The sequence below is a fragment of the Notolepis coatsorum genome (assembly GCF_963971535.1).
Source record: "Notolepis coatsorum genome assembly, chromosome: 2".
NCBI classification, from domain to species: domain Eukaryota; kingdom Metazoa; phylum Chordata; class Actinopteri; order Aulopiformes; family Paralepididae; genus Notolepis; species Notolepis coatsorum.
In genome coordinates this window covers 199923306-199949524 of record NC_140166.1, presented here as the reverse complement: position 1 = coordinate 199949524, position 26219 = coordinate 199923306, and positions in this window count along the sequence as shown.

Sequence of the window (26219 nt, the reverse complement as noted above, 5' to 3'; positions counted from 1 at the left end):
CTGTAAAGTAATTTTTAGTTTTTGTTTTACACTAATGTAATTTTAGCTATATTTATTGTTACAGTAGGTTCATTATGCATTGTGTGTACTGACTTTTAATAATTTTGTTTTTTGCAATAGCGATTGTTTTTGTGTGTTTTTTTGTGTGTGGACCCCAGGAAGACTAGCTGGTTGCTATCGCACCAGCTAATGGGGATCCCTAATAAAAAAAATAAAAATAAAATCTCAAGAAGGTATACTGAATGAGCTCAGTGGCAGGTTATTATGTCTGGTAATTTTTAGCATGGTGTTATTCACTGTCAAAGATGCAAAGAAAAATCATAATTCATATTCTCCTTTGTTTCATCACAATTTAAGCAAGCCTAGTAATAGACACAATATTTCTGACACTGGGAATACATTCACTGAGGTCCATAGATGTCCCTAGATACCAAGAACATGCAAATGGACCTTGTAGAAGAGGAGCAATCTTCCATTTACTTAGGTATGTATTTTAGGCGGATTTTCAGAAAATAGGGCTCCGGGCTTAAGAGGTTAAAGGACCCTTGTGTAATTTGTCACAAGGATGGTTCCAGTGATGGAGGAGGTAGGTCGGTCATCTGGTAATCGGAAGGTTCCCGGTTTGATTCCCACTCCTTCCAGGCAGCGTGTCCAAGTGTCCTTGAGCAAGACACTTTACCCCTAATTGCTCCCGATGAGCAGATCGGCACCTTGCATGTTTGCCTCTGCTGTCGGTGTGTGAATGTGTGAGTGAATGAGTGAATGTGAGGAACAAAATTGTAAAGCGCTTTGGATAAAAGCTGCTATATAAATGCAGTCCATTTACCATTTACCATAAACATTTTCAATGATGCTTTCATTCTCTATTAATTCATTAATTGCCCATATTGGCATTTTCCACCGATGAAGTAGGATACACCTGACAAAGTGAGGTAATCTTATGTTTCGCGCTCTAGAATTTGGAGATGTCACAGTTAACAAAGTTCAACTTCGGAGCAATATTTAGCCCCTTTCCCAACTATGGATTCCTGTCGCTATCTAGTGACGATACCACTTATGGGCCCGTTACCACCTTCAAAAGACAGTAACGTTAATGACAGATGATCCAGCATCATTTTAAAAGGGTTAAAGGTCAACTTAACCAAGGACTGAGGAGGCAAATAATTCCAAGATTAGCAAGGGTTATGTTATCAATACTTGTGTTTCTGTTCACCTCGTCTGTCAGGCAGTGTAATGATAAGCATGTGAACTGCTGGTCTCTCTATTCTGCTAGACTTTGATTGACAGGTCAAGAGGGTTATATGAGTTCACAGTCATACCCCCCCCCCCCAACCTCCCCCTCCCTTCTTGAGACTCCTGAATGTTCTGGAAATGTACGTGTCAGAATTACCTCACTTGTTTGCATATGTTAGACCATCTTGTCCTATAAAAGGCTGGGATAAAGCTCACTCACCATTGTTCCAGAACCCTGGGACGTCTCTTTGCCTGAGAAATGCTTTGTCTACTGGGGTCTGCTTCTCCCAACCTTACAAGATCATGGTGATCAATGAGGCTGAATCGAACCAATGGTTCTATTTTTCACTTTGAAATGGTTAAACAATGTTAGAAATAGGCCTAGTAGGCTACAGTATAATTGTATTTAAAATAATATTAAAAACAACTTTTTTTACTTGATAGAAAAAGATACATTTTCACTTTTGTAATGATATGCTGCATTTTGTAATAAATAGCCATAACGCAATATGTAATATATTTCCCCGCATTTGTAATACATTATTACATATTAAAATGGTTATTACAAAATGTGTGACTTTTCTTGTAACATGGTTTATTATGTAATAAACAACAATAATGTATATCTTCATTCATGAAATTTTATTCAAGATACAGAGCTATTACAAAATGCAGGAGTTGCACTTCTTTTTTGAACATGTAATAATATATGGTGCATTGTGTAACTAACCAAAATGGATGACTTCATGAACATTACATTTTTATGCATACTGTACTAGCATGAATCAATTGAAGATACAATTAGTTCAGTAGTTTAGTAGTATCTTTCATTGGCCAAAACTACTTTGGCGTGGTGTGTCACGGCATTCCTTAGCTTAATAGAAACTGTACTCCAGGGTTCATATAAACATTGTGTTACTGCAGTGCACGACACAGTGTTATGAATGAATGAATGAATGGATGAATGAATGAATGAATGAATGAATGAATGAATGAATGAATGAATGAATGAATGAATGAATGAATGAGAATGAATGAATGAATGAATGAATGAATGAATGAATGAATGAATGAATGAATGAATTGTATTCACACACACACACGATACATTTACATGTGAGTATCCTCATGTGATAACAATGTCGCAAATTGTGTGCATGTGCCAGGTCTCCCAAAAAGCTATTTAAAGCTTTTGGAGTGAGCCTGAACACAGATACAAACAGAATATAAACAACAAAACAATAACAAAAAACAAAACAAAACAATAGGTTTACACACCTACCTACTAACTGACATATAACAGAGATACATAATACAGACATTTTTATTCCTAAGTTATAAGGCTCAAGATAGAAACCATGCTGACACAAGTATTGGTACACACAAATGTCAGGACACACACACACACTCACACTCACACTCACACACACACACACACACACACACACACACACACACACACACACACACACACACACACACACACACACACACACACACACACACACACACACACACACACACACACACGCATACATGCTTAACAAGTCCTCAACCTCCCTTAGGAAGGCAGAGTGCATTCTCATTGTAGTGGCAAATCTTCTTAAGATGCCCACCCTTCGTACTCTGCTTTTATAGATCATATTATAGATTGTTTTCCCCTGATATCCTCTTTGCATTGTAGTTGCAACAGGTGACCTCAGGACTTTGTGTAGTGATGTGAGTGCAGTCCTCATTTCCCTCAGGCTCCTCCTGAAGATTGCTGGCTTCCAAGATGTTTCCAGGTATAGGGTTTATTTTGCCTTAAAAACCAGCCTGCACCACCTACCCATCTATATGTTAGGGAACGCACATCAGGGTGCAAGTGCAGAGGGACAGAACTAGAACAAAGACAACCAGTACTGAGATAACGATTTGAACCAACATGGCTCCTCATGGGCCCAATGTCTCAGCCAGTTGTTGAAACTGAACTATAATGCCACCACAGGTCGAATTTTATATTTGGGAAGGGTAATTCAGCTTAATTGTTAAAACTGTAATTATAACGTTGGTTGGTTGGTTAGTTATTACATAATGCACCATATTATTACATTATCATCATTGTTAACAGAATTCGACTATAGGGCGACAATAATGTGGTCAAGAGGCATGGTTTCTATCTTGAGCCTTAACTAGCGTTGTTCCTTTTTATTCACATGGAAAGCAGCAGTAACATACAGGTCTCCTCTCTCTGAGAGGCATGGGGGAGAGAACGAAGTGGGAGTATACCTTTGCTTTTATACTCGCCACAAGGTGGTGTACCTGGGTGGCTCCGCCTAGAGCGCCCTCTAGTGGGAACAGATTATATGCAACTAGACAGTCACTGGTGGAGACAGTTATATATGCAGGTAAACAGTTACTAGTGTAAACAGCCATATGTACAGTTAGACAGTTACTAACAATCCTACACAGAACCTCTGATCTCAACAATCATCAAAGAAGTGCAACTCCCACATTTTGTAATAGCCACCACAATATGCAATAGTGTATTACAAAATGCTGGGAAATGTATTACGTATTGCATCCAAGCTGTTTATTACAAAATGTGTAAAAAGAAATGTGGGTGTTATTACATAGTTAAAATGTATTACATTTTGTTGAGTTATTACATATTGCAGTCTTATTACATAATGTGTTGTTACAAATATCATCAGCTTATCCTGTTTTATTCATTGTGTTATATTACTGGTAGGCTTACGTTCTATAATTTGTAATAATTTGGTAATACTTAATAATACTTAAAGGAGCTATTGGTAATTTGTCTTTTGTAAACGGACTAAATATATCAGAGGACAATTACAAATTAAAAGTCATTAGTGACACTATAATACACGATTAATGAATTAATACATTTGTTCATAATCTCAATCTCAATAATCTCACTTTTTTGTATTATTATTATTATAAAGCTATTGGAAAGCTAGCTTCAGAAAGTTGACCTCGGGTGTGTTTCCAATATTTGGTCCAGCTCTTCTTTTTTGTTAAAAAGGGCCTGACAGAAGTTTGCTGAAACTGTCACAGAAGTGATCCCTTCCCACAGAATAGATCTCCTCCCACTGTGTCATGTAATCTCCTTTTGTAATCCTTACTGTACCAGATTTCTAACTCTTTTGCATGATAATAGTATTAAAACAATGTATTGTCGGGCGGCTAAGTGGTGCAGTGGGCAAGGCGCTCGCCACTAGTGCAGGAGATGCTGGGTTAGAGCCCAGCTCTCAGCATTGCTACCAGCTTGACTGGTCGTTCATACTAACACAATTGGCAGTGTTAGGGGTGGGAAAGCTGGTGGGTGGGTCCTGGTCGTTGTAAAACAGCGACTCCTACAGTTCGGTCGGGGCGCCTGCTCAGCGAGGAAAGGATCTAAGGGGGGTAGTGTGATCCTTCCACACGTTACACCCTCTCAGTGAAAGGCCGCGCTGCCAGGTGAAAAGAAGCGGTTGATTGGCTACACATGTGTCGGAGGAAGCATGTGATAGCCTCCACTCTCCCAGACCGACCGTAGGGGGTAGGTGCGCAGCGACCAGGAAGGGGATTGGGAATTGGCATAACGACTAACATTGAGATGGGAGAAAAACTGAGAAAAAGGAGGGGGAAAAAAGATTTAAAAAATAAAAAAAATAAAAATGTATTGTCAGCCATTTTAAGGGTTGATATTTTAGTTTATTAGTTTAGTTGTTGATTTTTGATTGTCGATTTTTTTGTTTGTTTGTTATATTTTGAAAACTTTAACTTTTTTGAATTTGTTTTTGAATTAGGGGTAGGTTGCTCTATAAGCCTTCGGCTTCAAACCTATCCTTTTCGTTTGTTTATTTGTAAAAAAAATCGGAAAATTATTTGTTTATGTTTATTTATTTGTATGTGTAAACATTCTAAATGAAATAATTCATTCATTCATTCATTCATTTAGTTCTATGTCGAAATTCTCACATGGCCATTTCTGGTGGTGAGACGATCCCAGTGTACTTATTTTGTGAGTAGGATTGTGGAATCACGCTTGGCGAAGCTTGAAATGGACCCTGGGCACGATTATGTGCTGGACTGCCATGAAACCGCCAGTAAGTGTGTCCATGACCCTTCAAGCACATTGTAGAATCCATATAATGCTGATGGTATACCTTTAAACCAACTTGGAAAAAATTATATTGGAAGTACTCTGGAGCTGCTCTGTTATTTCCAGTTATTATCAGTCCCACTACCCCCCCCCCCCCCCCCCCCTCCCACACACACACACACACACACACATACATACACACTTATCTCTAGCTTATGAAACCTGGGGTTCATTTGGGTGCATATTTCACACGAAAAGGCCTTACATGGGGAATGCACCTCGAACCCCCGGGCGGCGAGAGGAAACTGGGAGGGGAACGTCGTCCAAATAAGTCTGTGACTCACTTCATACAGTAACGCCTGTCTTCCAAACACAAAGGCCTTTCTGAATATATCTAACACAAAGGCCTTTCTGAATATATGTATAGTAATCACTGCAACCTAAGCCCGGGTCCAGGTACAGAGCCAAGATTTTGCCCCTCTGAGCATTTGGACTGGAGCAAATATTCTTGGCATGTCTTGAATCGTCTTCCCCTGAGAGAATTCTGAATATTCTTTCATATTCCATATGTTTGTCCATATAGGTATATACATGAATGGAGAAATGATTTGATGAAGGCTGACAATCGCTGGGGTATGACTGGTATTTGATTATAAGGGAGTGAAAACATATACCGGTCCCCTTGTGTAGCCTATCATCACCCCACACAGGCTGCAGCAGAATAGGAAAGCTGCCTGCACCAATCACGATCCAATCTGGACATGTACCTGGAGATGTATTCCTAGACGTGCGCCAATTTATTAAAAAAATAAAGAATTATTCGATGTTCTACTTCTGATATAAATAGAGCAAAAGTAAAAGCAGCATGCACCAAAGTTTGGGTGAGTACTCTGGCAGCTGTGCGTTAAAACCCCTTTCGGTTCAAGTTTAATCATCGTTCTAAATTCTTCTGCTACCCAACCTGTAACCATAGCAACATTAAAGAGCTGTCAAAGCTTTACTCGTTATCAAATATGGTGAAGCGACAGCTGACTTATCGACTTGATAAACTAACGACCGGGAAGGAAAATACACCAATGGAAAAGTGAAAAACGTTCACCCAAAATATGCAAATGTTTTTTTATTTTATATTATTGACAAACAAGCACAGTATAAGCGGAATAATCAACTTGCAGGTGTTTCCTTAATCGTTTTTTAAGGCACTTCGCTCCGAATGGTTCTTCGCCTTCATGCCGTGCCTTAACACATTCGGCGCCAGACCCGAGATATCTCGGGTTTTGGTTGTTTTTTCTTTTATTCAATGTTTTTATTCATTATTCATCCACTGACCTCTGTGTTGCCATAGGAAAGGATTTTGAGATCGCCAAAGTGCAATACCGGCCGCATCCTACTAGATGGCAGTGTCGCCCACCCTTTTAAACCTTATATCTCACCCTGTGTTACGGTTAAATCCCTCCGGGCACTACATTTTGATGGAGCCGAGTAAATCGCTTCATCCGACCACCTAGAAATGCATCGGGCACACTCGATCCATAAATTGTGCCAAATTATGTCCGGGACCAGATGGACACCAATACTGGAAATCGCGATCAGACAATTGGAATATTTTTTTTGGAATTCCCCTGGCCAAAGGTAAGGACTATCTGACATCAATTTCAGCTTGATCCAACAATGTTTTCATATCGATCCAGCTGATCAGCGTCTGTAGTGTTCAACACGAATGCTGTTACTGGCCATCAAAGCATAAAAAAACTACCCCCCCACCCTTTCATGCATTCATGATGAAACATAATACCTATTATATACATTTGATTTGGAAATAGTAGCGTGTCCAGGCAAGAAACGCCAACGTTTATAGTAGAATACATGTAGCGCCCTATAATTCAGTGTTTCAGGAATGATCCCGGATCACTCCTAAACTATACTTATATTCACCACGGGATAACGCGCGAACGTATGCATGAAAAAATTCTCTCTTTTTTGCATGTTCGACGGAAGAAAGTCACTGTCAAATGACTATGTCATATAGCTATGTCTCCATAGCTATAATATAGAATATAGATATAGCTCTCCAAACATAGTGACGCACAGTGAAAATATGTTATGGAAACGTGGCACATTAGCCACAAGGACCAGGCTAATGGCTGGCGCCCACTGTGTTAAAACCGCTTAGCACACACCTACCCGCTCCGCCAACGGGACCCCCCGCCCCCCCCCTGAAAAAAAAAGTCTTCTTATTTTTATTTCTTTTAAGTTCGCTTTAATCACAGTAACGTTGGCGAGCTAGCTAAATTATATAAAAACGAACTGGATAGTTGATATAAGTTGATATATGAACTGGATAGTTCATATAAGCCATTCTCCCTTTCTGTGTGTGTGTATGTGCGTGCCCGTCCCAACTCTGGTCTTTGGAAAGTTTGATATTTACTGAGGATGGCCAGACAATGTTTGTAAAGAACCAATTCCTCTGTTTATAACGTTAGACTTGATTTTACGTGGAATTGTTATTTGCTGTCTTTTATTTTGAAATGCTGTCTTTTATTTTTGAAGATTCTGGTTGTCCCGCTCGCGCTGTTTCTACCTTGCTTAACAACGACTTCCGGTTAACGCTACTCGACAGAAATATGCTTGATACATATGACGGGAGAGAGGAATTGTAAATGGGATATCTCTCATTAATAATAAGTTTGTGAAGGAAACCCCCTTCTTACCTTGTTTAGCACCTAGCTGGAAGGCGAAGAGGTACGTGTTTATATTATGGATTGTGTTATTTGTTTATATTTGGCAATCTTCATATTTGTGTATTGAGCTAAACTAGCTAAGATGCTAGCCTGTGCTATAACTTTCACTGGAAACGTGGTTTGAACAAACGAATGACTGTATGTCTGTTTACACTTTCAGCTCTTACGGTGTCTCAGGATGAAACTGTCAATAAATGGTTGACATACCGCATCATAGCCATCAGTCTCAAGGAGTTCATTTTGTCTGAATTAAAGTCCAGCTTGGGGAAATGCTACAGTAAGAGCTCTTCGCCTTCCAGCTAGGTACAAAAGGGTACGACTCATCTTCCACAAGAACATTCATAGCTGGCTGGAGGTTTGAGGCGACGGTCAGACAGAGGTATGGAACAATTGCCTCATTAAAAGGGAACCATTCATCTTCAATAAGAACAATTGATGCTCACATTGACAGTTGGAAGAAGAAATCGACGTCAACAATTAAGAAACCTTGTTTTTTTTGCACTGATTATAATTTATTAATTTAATGCAGAATTCTAAGGTACCCTCCACACTAAAGGTATTTATATTTATATAGAAACCTCGTTATTTGCACTGTGATTATAACTACTGTTAGTTACCTAATCAACTCGACTGTAAACTGCCTCTATGGATAACTATGTGCAGTTTAAATGGTAACATAACTGAGTATTCACTGGAATGAAAGGAAATATTTATAATATTCATTATTCAGCGTTAGGTTTGGTCCTCTCTGAGTAGTATAAACAAATAGGATTCTTGGTGCAGTAAAAATAGCAAGGATTATCTGATATTTTATAATAATAGTAAAAACTACGGTTTATTATTCAGATCAGATTCAGCACATTATTCAGCGTTAGGTTTGGTCCCCTCTGAGTAGTATAAACAAATAGGATTCTTGGTGCAGTAAAAATAGCAAGGATTATCTGATATTTTACAAATAGTAAAAACTACGGTTTATTATTCAGATCAGATTTAATTTTGCATATTTAAAAATGAAGCCAGTAGAGACTGAGCACCATCCTCCACAACTAGAGCTGGGAAAGCAAATAGACAGCTTACAGTTTAAAATTAGTACGCTCGAAGCGGCTCTCGAACAAACGCTAGATACTACTGAGAGGGAACGTATAGAGAAGGAAATTCTAAACAAAAAAGAAATCCTAAATAGCCTCAAGGGTCACAGTCAGGAGGACGGCCAGGAGCACCTCCGACGCTCAGACCGAATAAGATATCCAACCCCTAAATTGCTCGAAAGGCAACAAGAAGAGGCACAGAGAAATGAAAGAAAATTCGCCTCTGCGTATAAAAAGTGGAAAACGGGAGTCCGTGAGTCAAGGAACCAGCTCAAATCGGAACTTAATGAAAGGGAATTGGCATTAATGTCCGAAGCTCTGGAGGAAGAGAAAGAAGCCGTGTTGAACGCCTACCTTGAAATACGAGGTCACAACACACCCTCAGTTGAACTGAGAAGCTGCATCGATACATGTGAGGCAGTTACAACAGAGATTAAGAAAGTCGTCTATGAGAGGATTTTTGACATTGAAGAAGAATTCGACGGAGAACAAGTACGACTTCGTCTCAAGGAACTGCTTCAAGGCAGCTATGCTCGGTCCGTCTATGGATCCACCGTCTCGAGAGCGAGTCACAAATCATCCACCACTCATGACAGCGCCACTTTGACAGCCAAACTGGTGGACGCTGCGGCAGATCTTGCCGTTAAGGAGGTGGAGTACGATGGGTTGCTGGAAGAAAGGAAGCAAACAGAGAAAATAGAAGATTTAGAGGAGCAACAAAGAAAGCAGCTTGCAGTTGAGAAGCGCGAGCTTGTACGCCTCCAGGCAGAGAAGGACGTGAAGACAGCCCGTGCCAGGCTGCAAGTTTACACACAGGAAGGCAGCGTCCACTCAAATAGTTCTGAAAGAATTCACCATGCCTCCTCGGCGGCAAGCGCCCCCTCGGCGGCAAGCGGACAACCCCTCAACGTCACAACCTTATCGACTGATGCAAATGTATCATCCCTAGCCAAGGCCTTCCAAGATAGCATAGCTCTAAATAGACTTCCAGTTCCAGAGCCATCTGTATTTAATGGCGATCCTATCCAGTTCCTTGAGTGGAAAGCCTCATTCATGTCACTCATTGACACCAGAGCCGTCTCATCTGCTGAGAAACTTTATTATTTGAGGAAGTATGTCGGGGGCCCTGCTCGTAAAACCCTGGAAGGAACCTTCTATAGAAATGACAGCGAAGCCTACAAAGACGCGTGGGACAAACTAAACCACAGATATGGCCAGCCCTTTGTTGTACAGAGAGCCTTTAGAGACAGGCTCGCAGATTGGCCAAAGGTACAACCAAAGGATGCAGAGGGACTAAGAGACTTTTCAGACTTCTTAAACGCCTGTCAAGACGCAATGAGGCATGTGAAGAGTCTCGAAATATTGAATGACTGTGAAGAGAATAGAAGGCTAATCCAAAAGATGCCAGACTGGGCAATGTCAAGCTGGAACAGAAAGACCACCGAAGCCTTGAACAGGACTCAAGAGTTCCCCAGCTTCAAGGACTTCGCCACATTCGTGGAGATGGAGGCAGAAATCGCTTGCAATCCGATCACCTCATTCCATGCTCTCCGCACCCTTGAGTCCAGCACAGAAAAACGAAACAACAGGGACCCCAACAGGAACAAGGCGTGTGTTCTCAGTACTCAAACTGAGGCCGACAGTGACAGGCAAAAGACCAGCCAAGGGAACCGTAAGGCCCCCTTGTGTGTTCTGTCAGGACAATCAACACAGTCTACATGGATGTCCTAAGTTCACCGCAAAGACTCTGGCGGAGCGACGGGAATTTGTGAAGGAAAATAAGCTCTGCTATGGCTGCACGAAATTCGGTCATAGCGCCAAGGACTGCCGTCATCGACATTCCTGCGACACCTGCGAAGGTAACCATCCCACTTGTCTTCATGATGACAGCTATGTGAGAAAGGAAAGGCCTGCACCATGGGAAAACATTTCCCAAAGCAAAGCTGTTCAAACAGAGGCTGCCGCAACATCACTGGCAGTCACTACTGCTGGAGCAGGACAAGCCACCAACACGTCAATGATTGTGCCTGTGTGGGTGTCCTCAAGGAACACGCCAGGAACGGAAAAACTGGTCTACGCCCTGTTGGACACACAAAGTGACACCACTTTTGTCGACCAGGAAGTCAGTAACACTCTAAAGGCAGACTCATGTCCAGTTAAACTGAAGTTAACTACCATGATAGGACGAGACACAATAGTCAAAACCCAAAGAGTCTCAGGGCTTTGTGTACGAGGTTATAGCTCCTCCCTGCACATCGATCTTCCTCCTGCCTATGCCAAGGATTGCATACCGGTGAACCGCACCCACATTCCAACAAAGGAAACGGCCAAGAAATGGAATCATCTCTCCACAGTCGTAGACGAGATTCCACAGCTACAGGATTGTGAGGTTGGTCTCTTGATAGGATATGACTGTTCAAGGGCCATGGCACCAAGACAAGTAATATCAGGAGGAAATGATGAACCTTATGCAGTTCGGACCGATTTAGGATGGAGCATTGTGGGGTGCTCTTCACCGCGCCGTGACACTCCAAGCCAGAAGAGCGAATGCTTCCGGATCGCGGTCAAGGAGCTCCCACCAGTCACCCCTGCAGATTCCATTCGCGTTCTGGAGTCCGACTTCAAGGATGCCAAGGAGGATGGAAAAACAGTCTCCCAGGATGACATCCTGTTCCTAGACAAACTAAAGAACGGCATCAACAAAGAGAAGTCAAATGGTCTCTCCACAGTAATGGAACGAGAGGACGTGGAGGGCCTAAGAATCAAAGACCTACAGAGACAAACATATCCAGAGGAACTGAAGTTACTGAAGACAGGCTCTCGGCTGCCACTCAAGAACAAGTTGCATCGCCTCAAACCCTTTCCAGACAAGGATGGTGTGGTCAAGGTGGGAGAAAGGCTCTGTGACTCCAATCTCCCAGATGCAGTCAAACCCCCTGCAATCAAGGATGGTGTAATCAAGGTGGGAGGAAGGCTCTGTGACTCCAATCTCCCCCATGCAGTCAAACACCCTGCAATCAAGGATGGTGTAATCAAGGTGGGAGGAAGGCTCTGTGACTCCAATCGTCCCCATGCAGTCAAACACCCTGCAATCAAGGATGGTGTAATCAAGGTGGGAGGAAGGCTCTGTGACTCCAATCGTCCCCATGCAGTCAAACACCCTGCGATCATTCCGAAGGAACATCACATCACGAAGATGATCATCACACACTGCCATGAAAAGGCCAAACATCACGGTAAAGGAATAACCATAAACGAGATCAGATCAAAGGGCTACTGGATCCGTCGATGTGTGACCTGCAGAAGGCTCAGGAGAGACACAGAAGAACAAAGAATGGCCGATCTCCCCCCAGAGCGTGTGGTTCTATCTCCCCAAGTTACCTACTATCGCCATCAGGCAATGCTGGCACACGCCAAAGAGAAACCTCCAGATAGGTAACATAGTAATGATGAAAGATGATGATCTGCCGAGAAATAAATGGAGATTAGGTAGAGTTCCTAAATCTATAGTGGATAGAGATGGTCTGGTTAGGAGAGTGACAATATGTCTAGGTGACAGGAAACTGGGAAAGAAGGGTGAACGTCTCACTAAACAGTCAGTTCTTGAAAGACCAGTTCAGAAGCTGGTCTTATTACTAGATAAGTGACTAGATGTTTACTAAGTAAGACAACCCTTGCATCTCTTAAGGATGTATTTGATTTGATTTGTTTGAAGTGTTTGACAACTTTAATACCATAACTTTTGGTTATTGCTTATGGTTTATTGAGAAATCATTGTGTTGCTTATGCATGGTTTCCTACAATATTTGAAACAATGATTTGATGGGAGTGTAAAGAACCAATTCCTCTGTTTATAACGTTAGACTTGATTTTACGTGGAATTGTTATTTGCTGTCTTTTATTTTGAAATGCTGTCTTTTATTTTTGAAGATTCTGGTTGTCCCGCTCGCGCTGTTTCTACCTTGCTTAACAACGACTTCCGGTTAACGCTACTCGACAGAAATATGCTTGATACATATGACGGGAGAGAGGAATTGTAAATGGGATATCTCTCATTAATAATAAGTTTGTGAAGGAAACCCCCTTCTTACCTTGTTTAGCACCTAGCTGGAAGGCGAAGAGGTACGTGTTTATATTATGGATTGTGTTATTTGTTTATATTTGGCAATCTTCATATTTGTGTATTGAGCTAAACTAGCTAAGATGCTAGCCTGTGCTATAACTTTCACTGGAAACGTGGTTTGAACAAACGAATGACTGTATGTCTGTTTACACTTTCAGCTCTTACGGTGTCTCAGGATGAAACTGTCAATAAATGGTTGACATACCGCATCATAGCCATCAGTCTCAAGGAGTTCATTTTGTCTGAATTAAAGTCCAGCTTGGGGAAATGCTACAATGTTGATATTTAAACTTTACTGCGCGCGTCTATGACGACACTTGACACCACGTATCAGTCACACGTGCGACCCGCAACAACACTAGTAGTTTTGGGGGGCCTACAACCAAAAAAATCCTAGGGGAAACACTGTATCCCTTACATATTGTGTTTTTACTGTGTGTAATTGTATTTGTTTTTAACCCTGTACGGCGACCTTGGGTACTTTGAAAGGTGCCTTTAAATAAAATGCATTATTATTATTATTATTACATACGTAATAATAATAATAATAATAATAATAATAATAATAATAATAATAATAATAATAATAATAATAATAATAATAATAATCATAATACAGTTTCTTTGTATAGCGCCTTTCATACAAGAACTGCAGCTCAAAGTGCTTCATAGCAGTAAAAAAAGACTTAGGCATACAATGAGCACAAAATTGGCTGATCAAGAGCAATGCATGAAGTGCAGACATAAAATTAGGCATAGAATAAGCATAAAATAGACACCAGCAAAAGAGACAAAGTCAAAATAAGACATAGAACATTAAATCACATAGTTTTTCATATTAGGATCTAACATCATAAGTGACAGTACATCATCGCCATTGCTATGCATCATGAGTGCAACACATACATTTGTATATGTGTGTGTGTGCGAGAGAAAGCATGTTGAGGACTTGTTAAGCATGTATGTGTGTGTGTGTGTGTGTGTGTGTGTGTGTGTGTGTGTGTGTGTGTGTGTGTGTGTGTGTATATGTGTGTGTGTGTGTGTGTGTGTGTGTGTGTGTGTGTGTGTGTGTGTGTGTGTGTGTGTGTGTGTCCTTGTGTCTGTGTGTGTGTGTGTGTGTGTGTGTGTGTGTGTGTGTGTGTCCTTGTGTCTGTGTGTGTGTGTGTGTGTGTGTGTGTGTGTGTGTGTGTGTGTGTGTGTGTGCCATGTGGTCATTCAAGCTTGGAGTTTGAAGGACTGTTTTACAAATCAGGGCAGGGACGGCAACAGTTCACAAAACGGAAAAGGGCCCAATTCTAAAAATGGAATGTGGCCTGTTTCTTTTTTCTGTCTTGCAGGGTCTGATGAAGGCGATCAAAACAAATGTGTGCTGATGGCCGGAATGTATGAGGCACGGGTCTGTTCTAGCATTAAACTATGTCTCCCTGATTCACAGATCTCCTCTGATGGGTATCGCGTGGGAGACGTGATGTCATTGCTTTTTTCCGGTCGTTCGATGTGGCCAAATTGCATCCAGTGTCACTGGCATAATGTTTATATAATGAACCTTAGGTATGAATAAGTTACTAGACAGACCGAAGAGCTAATGCTGCCGCCACCTTTCTGGAACCGGCGCGGTCCGGTGTCAGGAGGACCTGGATCGCTGCACGTGCTTAACGATGACGTAAGAAAAATACTGCCTCTTTATTTGACGTGGATATAAATTCATCAGCGACCTACATGCTCCATAGAAAACTGGCCCCGGCAATGACACAACCACTTATTGTGTCGCCACAGCTAAACAGACACCCTCGTTTCCACGGTAAATAAAACCACCCCACACAGGTAAGCACACTGTGGCAATCGACACGGGATATTGGAGAGGAAAAATTTAGCGAACACACTGATCACCAGTAAAGGCACACGTGATTTCACCCTAAATAGGCACACTTGATTTCACACTAAATAATCACACTTGATTTCACACTAAATAGGCACACTTGATTTCACCCTAAATAGTCACACTTGATTTCACACTAAATAATCACACTTGATTTCATCCTAAATAGTCACACTTAATTTCACTCTGAATAGGCACACATGATTTCATCCTAAATAGACACACTTGATTTCACACTAAATAGGCACACCTGATTTCACACTAGATAAGCACACTTAATTTCACACTAGATAGGCACACGTGACTGGACAGGCGTGTACCCCACCCACCCCATATCTACAGTATCAACTGTCCCAAAGCTTACCCCAATAATAACAATAATAAAAGGACAAAACAAACAGGACCAAACACAAAACACAAAGGTGCGAATTCACAAAGGGATTGCACAGCTTTTTCTGACGCTGCCTGTGCAAATAGCTCTGAAACACAGTTTGCTATTCACAAAGCAAGCGCAAAAGGGTGGTAACTGCGTTGCCATCAGCATTGCGTCTCGGTGCGTCTGTGATATTTGTGGGTATTTAAATGAAGTAATATGGGCGGAACCCACTCTCCAGGACATTTATAACAAGCGTTGCAGGGCCAAGGCTAAGAGAATAATCAAAGACTCTAGTCACCCAAACAACTGCCTCTTTGAACTGCTGCGGTCAGGCAAGCGCTACCGGAGTCTCATGGCCAGTACAAAGAGATTCAGAAGGAGCTTCTATCCCCAGGCCATCAGGATGCTCAATGACAATGACACTATGTAACAACAACCCATGATCTACACTCACTGCACACACATCCACATGTACACACTCACTTTAAACAAACACTCACCTTAGCACTCACTTTACTCACTTTAGACACGTTAACACACTTTATACTTATCTATTATTAAAGATATTTGCACTACATTCATACCTCATTTGCACCCTAACCTAAGTTTTGTACCTCATCTAATTTCTGCATTGGGTAACACTTTATAATAACACTCAGTTATAAGACCTTTATAAGGTATTTGTAGATAATGAACTAATCATGAACAAATTGTTTATATACATTCGTAAATTATTATTAAATCATTTATAACTATATTTGTATAACATTTACAAATTAGTTCTACATTATTTATAACTCATTATCAACATTGTTTGTACTTGATTTGTTCATCATTAAATAATGTTGTTTAATGTGTAGTAACACATTTGTAGATGCTTTGAAAAATGTAAATGAAAAAATGACTATACTGTACCTCCATTTACATTTACATTTACATTTAGTCATTTAGCTCAGGGGTTCCCAAACTTTTCAGGCCAGGGCCCAGAAAATAAGGCGTCAGAGAGCCGCGGCCCAATGCACATCGTCAGGCTTTTTTTTTTTTTTTTTTTGCCAGGCGACCGATTTTTTAAGCCAAATATCACTTCAATCCTATTAAGTTAGTTCAAGTTAGTTATTCATTTATATGTGCTATTTAAGAGAGGGCTAACTTGTTGCAAAATAATAATGATAATAATAATAGCCTCATTAAAATACTATTGTTGCTTCGGTTGTTTTCAGCGTTTTATGTGCATAATCTGTTATTTAGTTTGAAATGTTCGTTGAAATAAGTAGATTTTTACGTTTTTGTTTATTTATTAAGTTAATATAAAACCATATAGTCACATTTTAGAATACAACTAGAAACACTGTCCTGGCCTGCTTCTAAGTTCAGTGGCCTGACAAAAAAAATAAATAAATAAAAACAAAAAAATAAAAATAATTTTTTTTTTTATTTTTTTTTTATTTTTTTTTTTTAATCATCTCGCGGCCCACCCGTGGCTGCTCGCGGCCCACCTTTGGGTCGCGACCCCGACTTTGGGAACCACTGATTTAGCTGACACTTTTATCCAAAGCGACTTACAAGTTCTGTACGACAAGTCATCAGGAAGGGTACAACTCTATCAGCTGAGTAACAATGTTCACCAAGTGTCACCCCCCCGGTCCTATTGGACCGGCCATCAGACTTTCAACACCACTCATGAACAATACCCTATTGCATTTGTGCCTGTCTATGTTTATTAATTTGGTCTCTGTCATACTCACTAATCTGTTGTCTGTGTATCTGCTGTCTGTGTTGTGCCCCATTGTCTAGTCTGTGTCTGTATCTATGTGTTATTTAGTGTCGTCATGTTTCAGAATTTTACCCCAGGTTGTTCTGTCTTTTCCACGCAGCTGTGTCTTGTTCCTCATGTGTCAATTAGTCTGTCTATATTAGTGTTGTCTGCCCTGCCTTCCTGTGCTGGATCATTGTTCATGTTACCCTCGTCCTGTGTGCTGTCAACCTTATGTTTCTCCGTATTCCCAGTTTTGTATTGTTTGCCACGTTAAGTAAAGTGCTTATTACTTTCATCCACGACTCGTGCTTCATCTATTTCATCCTCCACTACCTCTCCTCGTGTTAAGTCTGCATTCCGGGTTCTACTCATCTCTACCACCGACATGCCAACGAAACGTTCCAGGAATCGTAACACAAAGTGTTGAGTGCTACAGTGTAGGTTAGTTTATTAGGACAAGTGCATGACAGTAAGGTTAGTTAGAGTTAGATTTTTTATTATTATTATTATTTTAGATAATGGTTGAAGAAGTGCGTCTTTAGTCGACGGCGGAAAATTGGACGGGTTCCGGCTGTCCTAACTGGGGTGGGTAGTTCATTCCACCATTGTGGGGCAAGGACTGAGAATAGGCGACTTCTCTTTGATGACCCTCCTGGAGCTTGGATAGGAGTAGGTCTGAGGCGGCCAGAAGATGCAGAGCGTAGGGGTCTTGAGGGTGTTAGAGACCATTGACCGGAGGTAGGCGGGAACGGTTCCCTTTGCCGCACGGTATGCTAGGTCGAGGGCCTTGAAGCGGATTCGTGCAGCAATGGGGAGCCAGTGCAGGTCCCTAAGAAGTGGGGTGACATGGGCCGACTTCAGTAGGTTTGAGATCAGGCGGGCCGCTGCATTCTGAATGAGTTGAAGAGGCTTAGTGGCAGTGGCCGGGAGGCCAGCGAGCAGTGCGCTGCAGTAGTCGAGGCGGGAGATGACTGTTGATTGGACGAGGAGTTGGGTGGCTTCTTTTGTCAGGAAGGGGTGGATCCTTCTGACGTTGCTCAGGAGGAATCTGCAGGTTGTGATTGTCGCTGCGATGTGAGCAGAGAAGTTCAACTGGTCGTCGAGGACAACACCAAGGTTCTTGGCGGTCGGGGATGCGGTCACAGCTGCATTCTCGACTGTGATGGAAAGGTCGGTCAGGGGGGAGGATTTGGCCGGCAGGTGGAGCAATTCTGTTTTGCATTTATTTGTTCATGTTCAACAAATTATTTGTTAAGACATTCATAAAACATCTATAAATCATTTTGCAGATGCTATTGTGTGCCCTAATCTGAAGTGAAGCCTATTCATCATTAACAAATGTCTAATAGTTAATTATTTGTTAACTTTTTCATCACCTGTTACAAATGTTTTAGACAGCTTTCGGATACACCCTTCTTTGTGACATCAAACAGTGACAGAATTAGGAGGACTATAGATAAATGCAATTTTATTAACATATAGTGCATATATAGTGCATGACATATAGTGTAACGTGGGTGGGCACTAGGACCCAGGAGTACCAGAATCAGTCCTGTCATCACGCCGACATCCCCAACACTAGGAGGGGGGTAGGTACGCGTGTCGATCCAAAACATTATAGAGAGCGCCACCCAGACGGTCCCTTCCGTATTGCGCTCGGTGGCCCACCCCTAAGGCGTGAGACCCCTCTACCTATGCTTTGATCTATTCCGTTAACATCCCCCAGATATGAACGAGAATTCGTCGAGACAAACCTACTAAACTGGCGCTCGGAAGAGACAAACTCCATCCCAGTTGCCCCATAAAAACGCTGTTTCAATGATGAGCAACCAAGGCGCGCAAGCCCATCCGTGATCCCTATCAGAAGCACCCAGGGCCAGCACTATGTACACGTCGAGACCCAAAACACATCAATGGATAGTCTAACAAGACACCAGATACCGTTCCTCCAAGCCGCCTGGGAGAACGTCAAGAAGCCGTTTTTTTCACAGGAAAAAATACAGACATGGGTCCCATGCGACGCGGCTGTGGGAAAACACCCCGTCAACCATGCTCCATAAAAGAGGGGACGGGGAGCGACGTACCCTATGACGGGGGGGGGAACCATGACTCAACAGACCATTACCGGCGAGGATTCAGGGAACTCCCTAAACAATACCCCGTCAACCTGCTCCATAAAGGAGAGGACGGGGAACCCCCAGAGAGACTTCCCACGTGAGCAATAGATTGAAAAGGCATATTGCAACATTGAGCTATGTAACAATTGGATTAGGACTCTCCGAGGAGTAGGGATGGGTACCTTTCACATTTGAACCGATACGGTACCGGTACCTGTGAATCGATACCGGTACCCAACAGTACCTGTTTTCGGTACTTTAGTAAAAAAAAAATATTTAGTCGTGAAAAAAATAATCCAAACTTCAAATAACTACAATTTCGACCGTTTTCGGCTTGCCATTGCTCCAACTGCTTTATTGTTGAATCGAGTCAAATCCTAGGTAAGCATATATTGTGCGTGTGAACGTTGACACGAAAAGAAAAAAGGTAAAAAAAAAATGTAAGTTTAAAAAAAAGCTAAAATAAAATAAAAAATCTGTATCTCACTTGAATCGATACTCGGTAGTACCGACGTGTTTCGGTTTGGTACCTCAAAAGTACCGAATTCGGTACCCATCCCGACCGAGGAGGAGGTTCTGAAACTCTGAGGAGGCTCCATCACTGAGAGGGAGACTCTAACTCACCGAGGAGGCTCTGAACTCCCCGAGGAGAAGACTCTGAAACACCCTGAGGAGGAGGCTCTGACCCAATACACACACTACCAGTAGGGAGCAGAGCAGAAGAACAAACGTCTCTACTGCGTTGCATCACCCACCAAGCTCAATACACATACAACAGAGCAGAACTTCTTTTTAAGTTCTACTCACCTTGACAATCTGAGGAGGAGGCTCTGAAACTCTGAGGAGGCTCCCTCACTGGGAGGGAGGGTCTGAACTCACAGGAGGCTCTGAAACTCCCTGATGAGGAGGCTCTGAACTCCCTGAGGAGGAGGCTCTGAAACTCCCTGTAACAGAGGTCCATAACATGGAGCCTGAATAACCCACGGAAGTCTTACCAATAGAAACGTGCCCAGTGACGTACTCTATGGCGGGGGAATTTCCATGGTCCACCGCCCAATATGGCGTGGGACCAGGAACCCCCCCCCCCCCTACCCTGTAACGCGCTGATCCAGCAACGTGACAGGAAGCCCGAAGGACAGGGGGTTTTAACCCCTGACCAATCAGAAAAAGGGGAGGAAGGTTTTACCAGTTCACCCCTTTATGACCCCTCACCCCTGATACGATGTAATGACAAAGTAGAGCCATGACACCAGTCATAGCATGCTACCTGAAGCGTTTAACGGCTTCACATAGACTCATGTGCGAAACCTGCCATCTGAATTTTACAAAGAAAAACACAAACCCAGAGAGGGCCCCTTTAAGAGCCTCGGTACCAGAGCTTACACATGTGACTTCTGTAGGCCAACACCTAACCCAGTTGTGGATCTTAATGACACACACAACCCTCCATCACAACAAAAAAGGCAAAAGTACACTCTCACTACCGTAAGAGGAACGCCGTTTATCATAACGAGAGAAGACACAAGTCCTCGATTACGTACTGGCCACAGGCCTTGCTAAGTCCACATGATAGCAACCATAACAATCTTTTCCCTAGGAAAAAATCATTTTCTCAAGCAGGAGCACAACCCAGCAGAAGCTGAGGGATTACACCATATCCCCACAAACATAGTGAAAACAATATATTGTAAACAAACATGTTTGAGAGGAGGGGGGGAAGCCCCAGGGAACCGGGGGGAATCACCCCTCCCCACCTTACCCTTGATACAACTAGGTTGAACAGGTACCCCTGTTAATATGTGAACACGCTACTTGTTTATTGTCATCACAGGCTGAGAGAAGGACTCACCCCTCGATCATATGTCACTAAGCATAGCTTTGCAGGGTTATTAACCCAACTAGTTGTGAGCTCAACCACGTTAACTAATGTTACATGAACACACAAGTTCTCATCACAACCAAACCAGTTAATTTTTACTCACGTAAAAAACAACACTGATTTTCTAGGTAGAGAGAACTATACCAGCGACAAGACAATTCACACACAACACATGTCGTATCCCCAATGTAGTGAAGCAACATACGTTTTGGAAAAAAACATCGTTATTACAAAACATTTAGAAGGGAAGGAAGGAAGAGGCGTTAAATGTCCAGAAGGACTCTTACCTACACCATGAGCGCAGGCTGAGAGGACTGCAACCACTGGTCTCTCCATGTTGACGAAAGTCCTCGCTGGCGGGGCAACACGGTGTAGGGCCGACTAACATACTCTGTCAAAGATGACGTCGTAGTCAGAGTGTTATGGCCTGTTATCCTCACGGCTAATGTTCAACGGTGTAGCATAAGCTAACAGCCAACCCAGGCCGACAGGTAGCAACAAGCTAACGCTCCTGGCCTAGTGAACATAACGAGCCAGCGCCGCAGCTAACAGCTAACTGGCTAACAGTTAGCTCACCCAGCTAGCACGCAAGCTAAGCAACTACCAACGAAACTGCACACAAGAACACAATAAGCCAACACTTCAGACAGCCGCCGTCTGACTCACCTCCTCATCCTAAGAGAGAAGAGAAAAAGAAATCAACACAGTTTCCAGAACGGTGATTGACAGATATACAGCGGTGTCGGCACAATTCCTTCATAGGCTGCAGCCGACTTGAGCGTGGAGCTTCCGATAATAAAGCACCAAACCCACTTTTCCTCGTGAGGGTAACTTTCAACTTGAAAGATGGGGCCTTCACATGACAGAGAAGAATCCGCTCGTCCAAAAGATCCTGGGTTTTAACCACAGATCTTGGTCACGGCCCACTAGATGGACTACCGTGGGCTTCAAACCAGGACCCTCCCTCTGCCGTCTAAGAGGCAGAAAAAAGGATACTAGTTTGGGGCCGGCCTTCATAAATTGTGCAGCTAATCCCCCATAGCAACACACCTGGTGCTCGCATAGCAAAATCATCACTCACCCAGAGGTAGCCAGCTTCTCACAACAGCCGACGCCTCCTGCACAGTCCAGCTGCAGAACTGAAGGTAATACCTGTCCAGCTGCAGCTTGGAGGACTGCAGGTGGGGATTAGACCAGCGACGCGAGCCCCTAATACGAAAAAAACGGTGGAGGTCAGAATGATCATCATCTTCCAGACGAAGACAATATCGCCATATTTTCTCGAAAATAGTGAGAGAGAAAACAAAGATATAATGTCAACGTAGCTCCTTGATCTTCTACTTTCTTCAAAAAATTCAGCAAACTTAAAGTGTGGTACTTGCAGGCACTCAACGTGGTGAAAATTGAAGAAGGAGCTGATGGTATGGCCACACCCCCGCTTATGTAGGTAGCGGATGGGGGTGTGGCCAGACAGATGATGGTATTAAAGGTACATGTGAGAATTTATTTCAGTTCAATACTGGATATGAAGAGTATTGCACTATGACGCTGAGCAGAGCTATACGATAATATAACTTGGCTCTGCTAATATATCGTGCTTCCATTCAAACAGACGGCAACACACGTGAAGTCAAGTCTCACTCGCGTGAGACTTCCGTCTACACCCTGGCCAGGGTACTCCTGGGTCCTAGTGCCCACCCACGTTACACTATATGTCATGCACATGTATTTTATATGTTAATAAAATTGCATTTATCTATAGTCCTCCTAATTTTGTCACTGTTTGATGTCACAAAGAAGGGTGTATCCAAAAGCTGTCTACAACATTTGTAACAGCTGATGAAAAATTAAACAAATAATTAACTATTAGACATTTGTTAATGATGAATTCACTTCAGATTAGGGCACACAATAGCATCTGCAAATGATGTATAGATGTTTTATGAATGTCTTAACAAATCATTTGTTGAACATGAACAAATAAATGGAGGTACAAAGCATCTACAAATGTGTTACTACACATTAAACAACATTATTTAATGATGAACAAATCAAGTACAAACATTGTTGATAATGAGTTATAGATAATGTAGAACTAATTTGTAAATGTTATACAAATATAGTTATAAATGATTTAATAATCATTTAGGATATAAATGATTTGTTCATGATTAGTTCATTATCTACAAATACCTTATACAGGTCTTATAACTGAGTGTTATTATAAAGTGTTACCCTGCAGGGTACCTCACTGTTACTAATTTTACTCTGTATTGTATATTGTATATATGTGTTACGGATGGTACCGCGAAGCGCAATCACGATGGACTTCCGATGTTGTGAAGTGACTGGGGTGAGTAGCGGTGCTATGGGTTAAACTCACTCTCATCCTCAAAAAGACACATAGACATGTTACAAAGCAGTGAATTCACTTCTTGGTATAGCGGTCTGTGCTGTTGCCCGCGGCGTGGGAGACCCAGATTCTAAACTCCCTCGGGGCATCAACGTTTAAGGTGATGATGTCACAACCGTTACATTGGTGCCGACTGACCCGGATGCGTGTATGCCTTCTACAACAGAACTTCGTTTCCGCGTTAGAGTTTTGCGCTCTGATTGGCCAGGTCATGTGACATGTGCGCCAATTGTGGAACAGCAAGTTCTGCGCCTATTTCCGGGTCTAACAGCCTGCAAACTACCTGGCGTTCTATCACCATGCTCTAAGACAAACTCTAACCTTAACCAACTTCGAAAGAGTGCCTAAGCTTAACCGTTGGAATCAGGGCAGGCGCTCTATCGCCATGCTCTAAGACAAACTCTAACCTTAACCAACTTTGAAAGAGCGCCTAAGCTTAACCAGTGTAGAAACGTGCGGTCCCACGATTGGGCGTACATGTCACATGACCAGAAATAACCTGGCCAATCAGAGACGCGGAAACAAAGTTCTGTTGTAGAAGGCATTCAGGCGACCCGGATGCCTTGGGCAGAGTGGAGTGAGCTTAAGGAGGGTGAGTGTAACATATGGTACCACGAAGTGCAGTCACGATTGACTTCCGATGTTGTGAAGTGACTGGGGTGAGTAGCGGTGCTATGGGTTAAACTCACTCTCACCCTCAAAATACACATAGACACGTTACAAAGCAATGAATTCACTTCTTGGTATAGCGGTCTGTGCTGTTGCCCACGGCGTGGGAGACCCGGGTTCGAAACTCCCTCGGGGCATCAAAGTGTAAGGTGACGATGTCACAACCGTTACATATGTATATTGTAAACATTCCTTTACTTACTTATAATAACTTTTTTTTGTACTTACTTTTTTTACTGTATGTAGCACACTCTCAGGGGCTCATACAGAAACAAGCATTTCATCATAAAGTATTCTGTATTTTATTATGACAAATAATAAACAAACTTGAAACTTGAACATGTTCCCCTTTCTATGCAAATGTGCCTCATCGCAAAAACACTCCAATTCACAAAGATCGGCGCTAATTGGCACGCGCAGTTAAAGCAACGCTATTGATGTCTTCAGAGGTGGTAACTAAGCGCATTTATAAAGGGCCGCCATTGCCAGCGTCTCAGGTGAACTTGGCAGCAGTAATTGTTGCCAGGCGAAGGCATCGTAATGCCAGGCGTGCTTGTGAAAGAATATTTCGAAGGAGAATATCACTTTTTGATTTAAGCTAGACCGAAATCATCCGGAGACACAGGTTGCCAGCTCAAGCAATTCTTGATCTACTTGATGAAATCAAGGATGATATTGAGCCAGCCACCCAGAGATCCCATGCAATCTTATTTATTATTTAAATATTGTTATTTAACGTTGTCGGCTTCCCCAATGTTGTCGGTGCTATTGACTATGCACTCACGTTCCAATTGTACCACCAAGCGAAAACTAACATGTTTTTAGAAATAGGAAGCAAAACGTATTCAATCAACACCCAGGTAGTGTGCAACTCCAGTAATATAATAACGAATGTGGTTGCCAAATTCCCTGGGTGTGTGCATGACCGCTACATTTTAGGAACAGCAGTCTATACGGAATGATGCAAGACATGGATGACACAAACGTTTGTGCTGTAACGTTCATTGCAAATGTGTGGGGGAAAAGTATGTGCTTTTGTATAAATGACGGCGGCTACCAACTCCAGCCATGGCTGATGACTCCCGTGCGTAATCCTGCCAACGTTGGAGAGGCAGCGTATCAGGCTCACATCACAATGCGCTGTGTGATCGAGCACACATTTGGCATCTTTAAAAAGACGGTTGCCTGGATCGTAGCGGTGGGGCAATGCTATAGTCCCCCCAAAGTATGCCAGATCATTGTGGTGTGCTACATCCTGCACAACATTGCCATGAGAGCCAGTCTGCCCATGGATGTGGATCTGCATCTTTAAACATGTATAATGTTTCATCAAGTCCATGAGGAGTAGACGCTGGACGGCTGGACAGTCAATGAAAAGTTTATTCTGGAGTATAATAAATACAACTTAATTTCTCACAAAAAAAATATTCCTAAATGAGAAAATATTTTCACTGGCACAGTGCCTAACTTTGGTCTAAAGATTCAGCACCATGGACAGGACTGTTCAAAATAATTTATTTGGGGATGACATGACAAACAAATGCAATGACAAAAACAAAGGATGCAATGTGTCATGAAAATGCCAATTAAGCAAGCTCTATACATTACAAAATAAACAAAATACAATATGAAATAAACTAAATACAAATGGTGAAAACTACTGTTACGTCTAAGAGCTTCCCTCTCCCTCATTTCGGGTTTATTTCCCCCCTCCCTGATATCTGCCAACAGCGCTGCCAGGTGAAAACTGCTCCACGAGCCAACTGCGCTGACAGATATCAGGAGCTAATTGCACACCTATGGGCGTGTGTGCGCTAGTATATCATCCGCACAATACTGTATCTTTAATGAATAG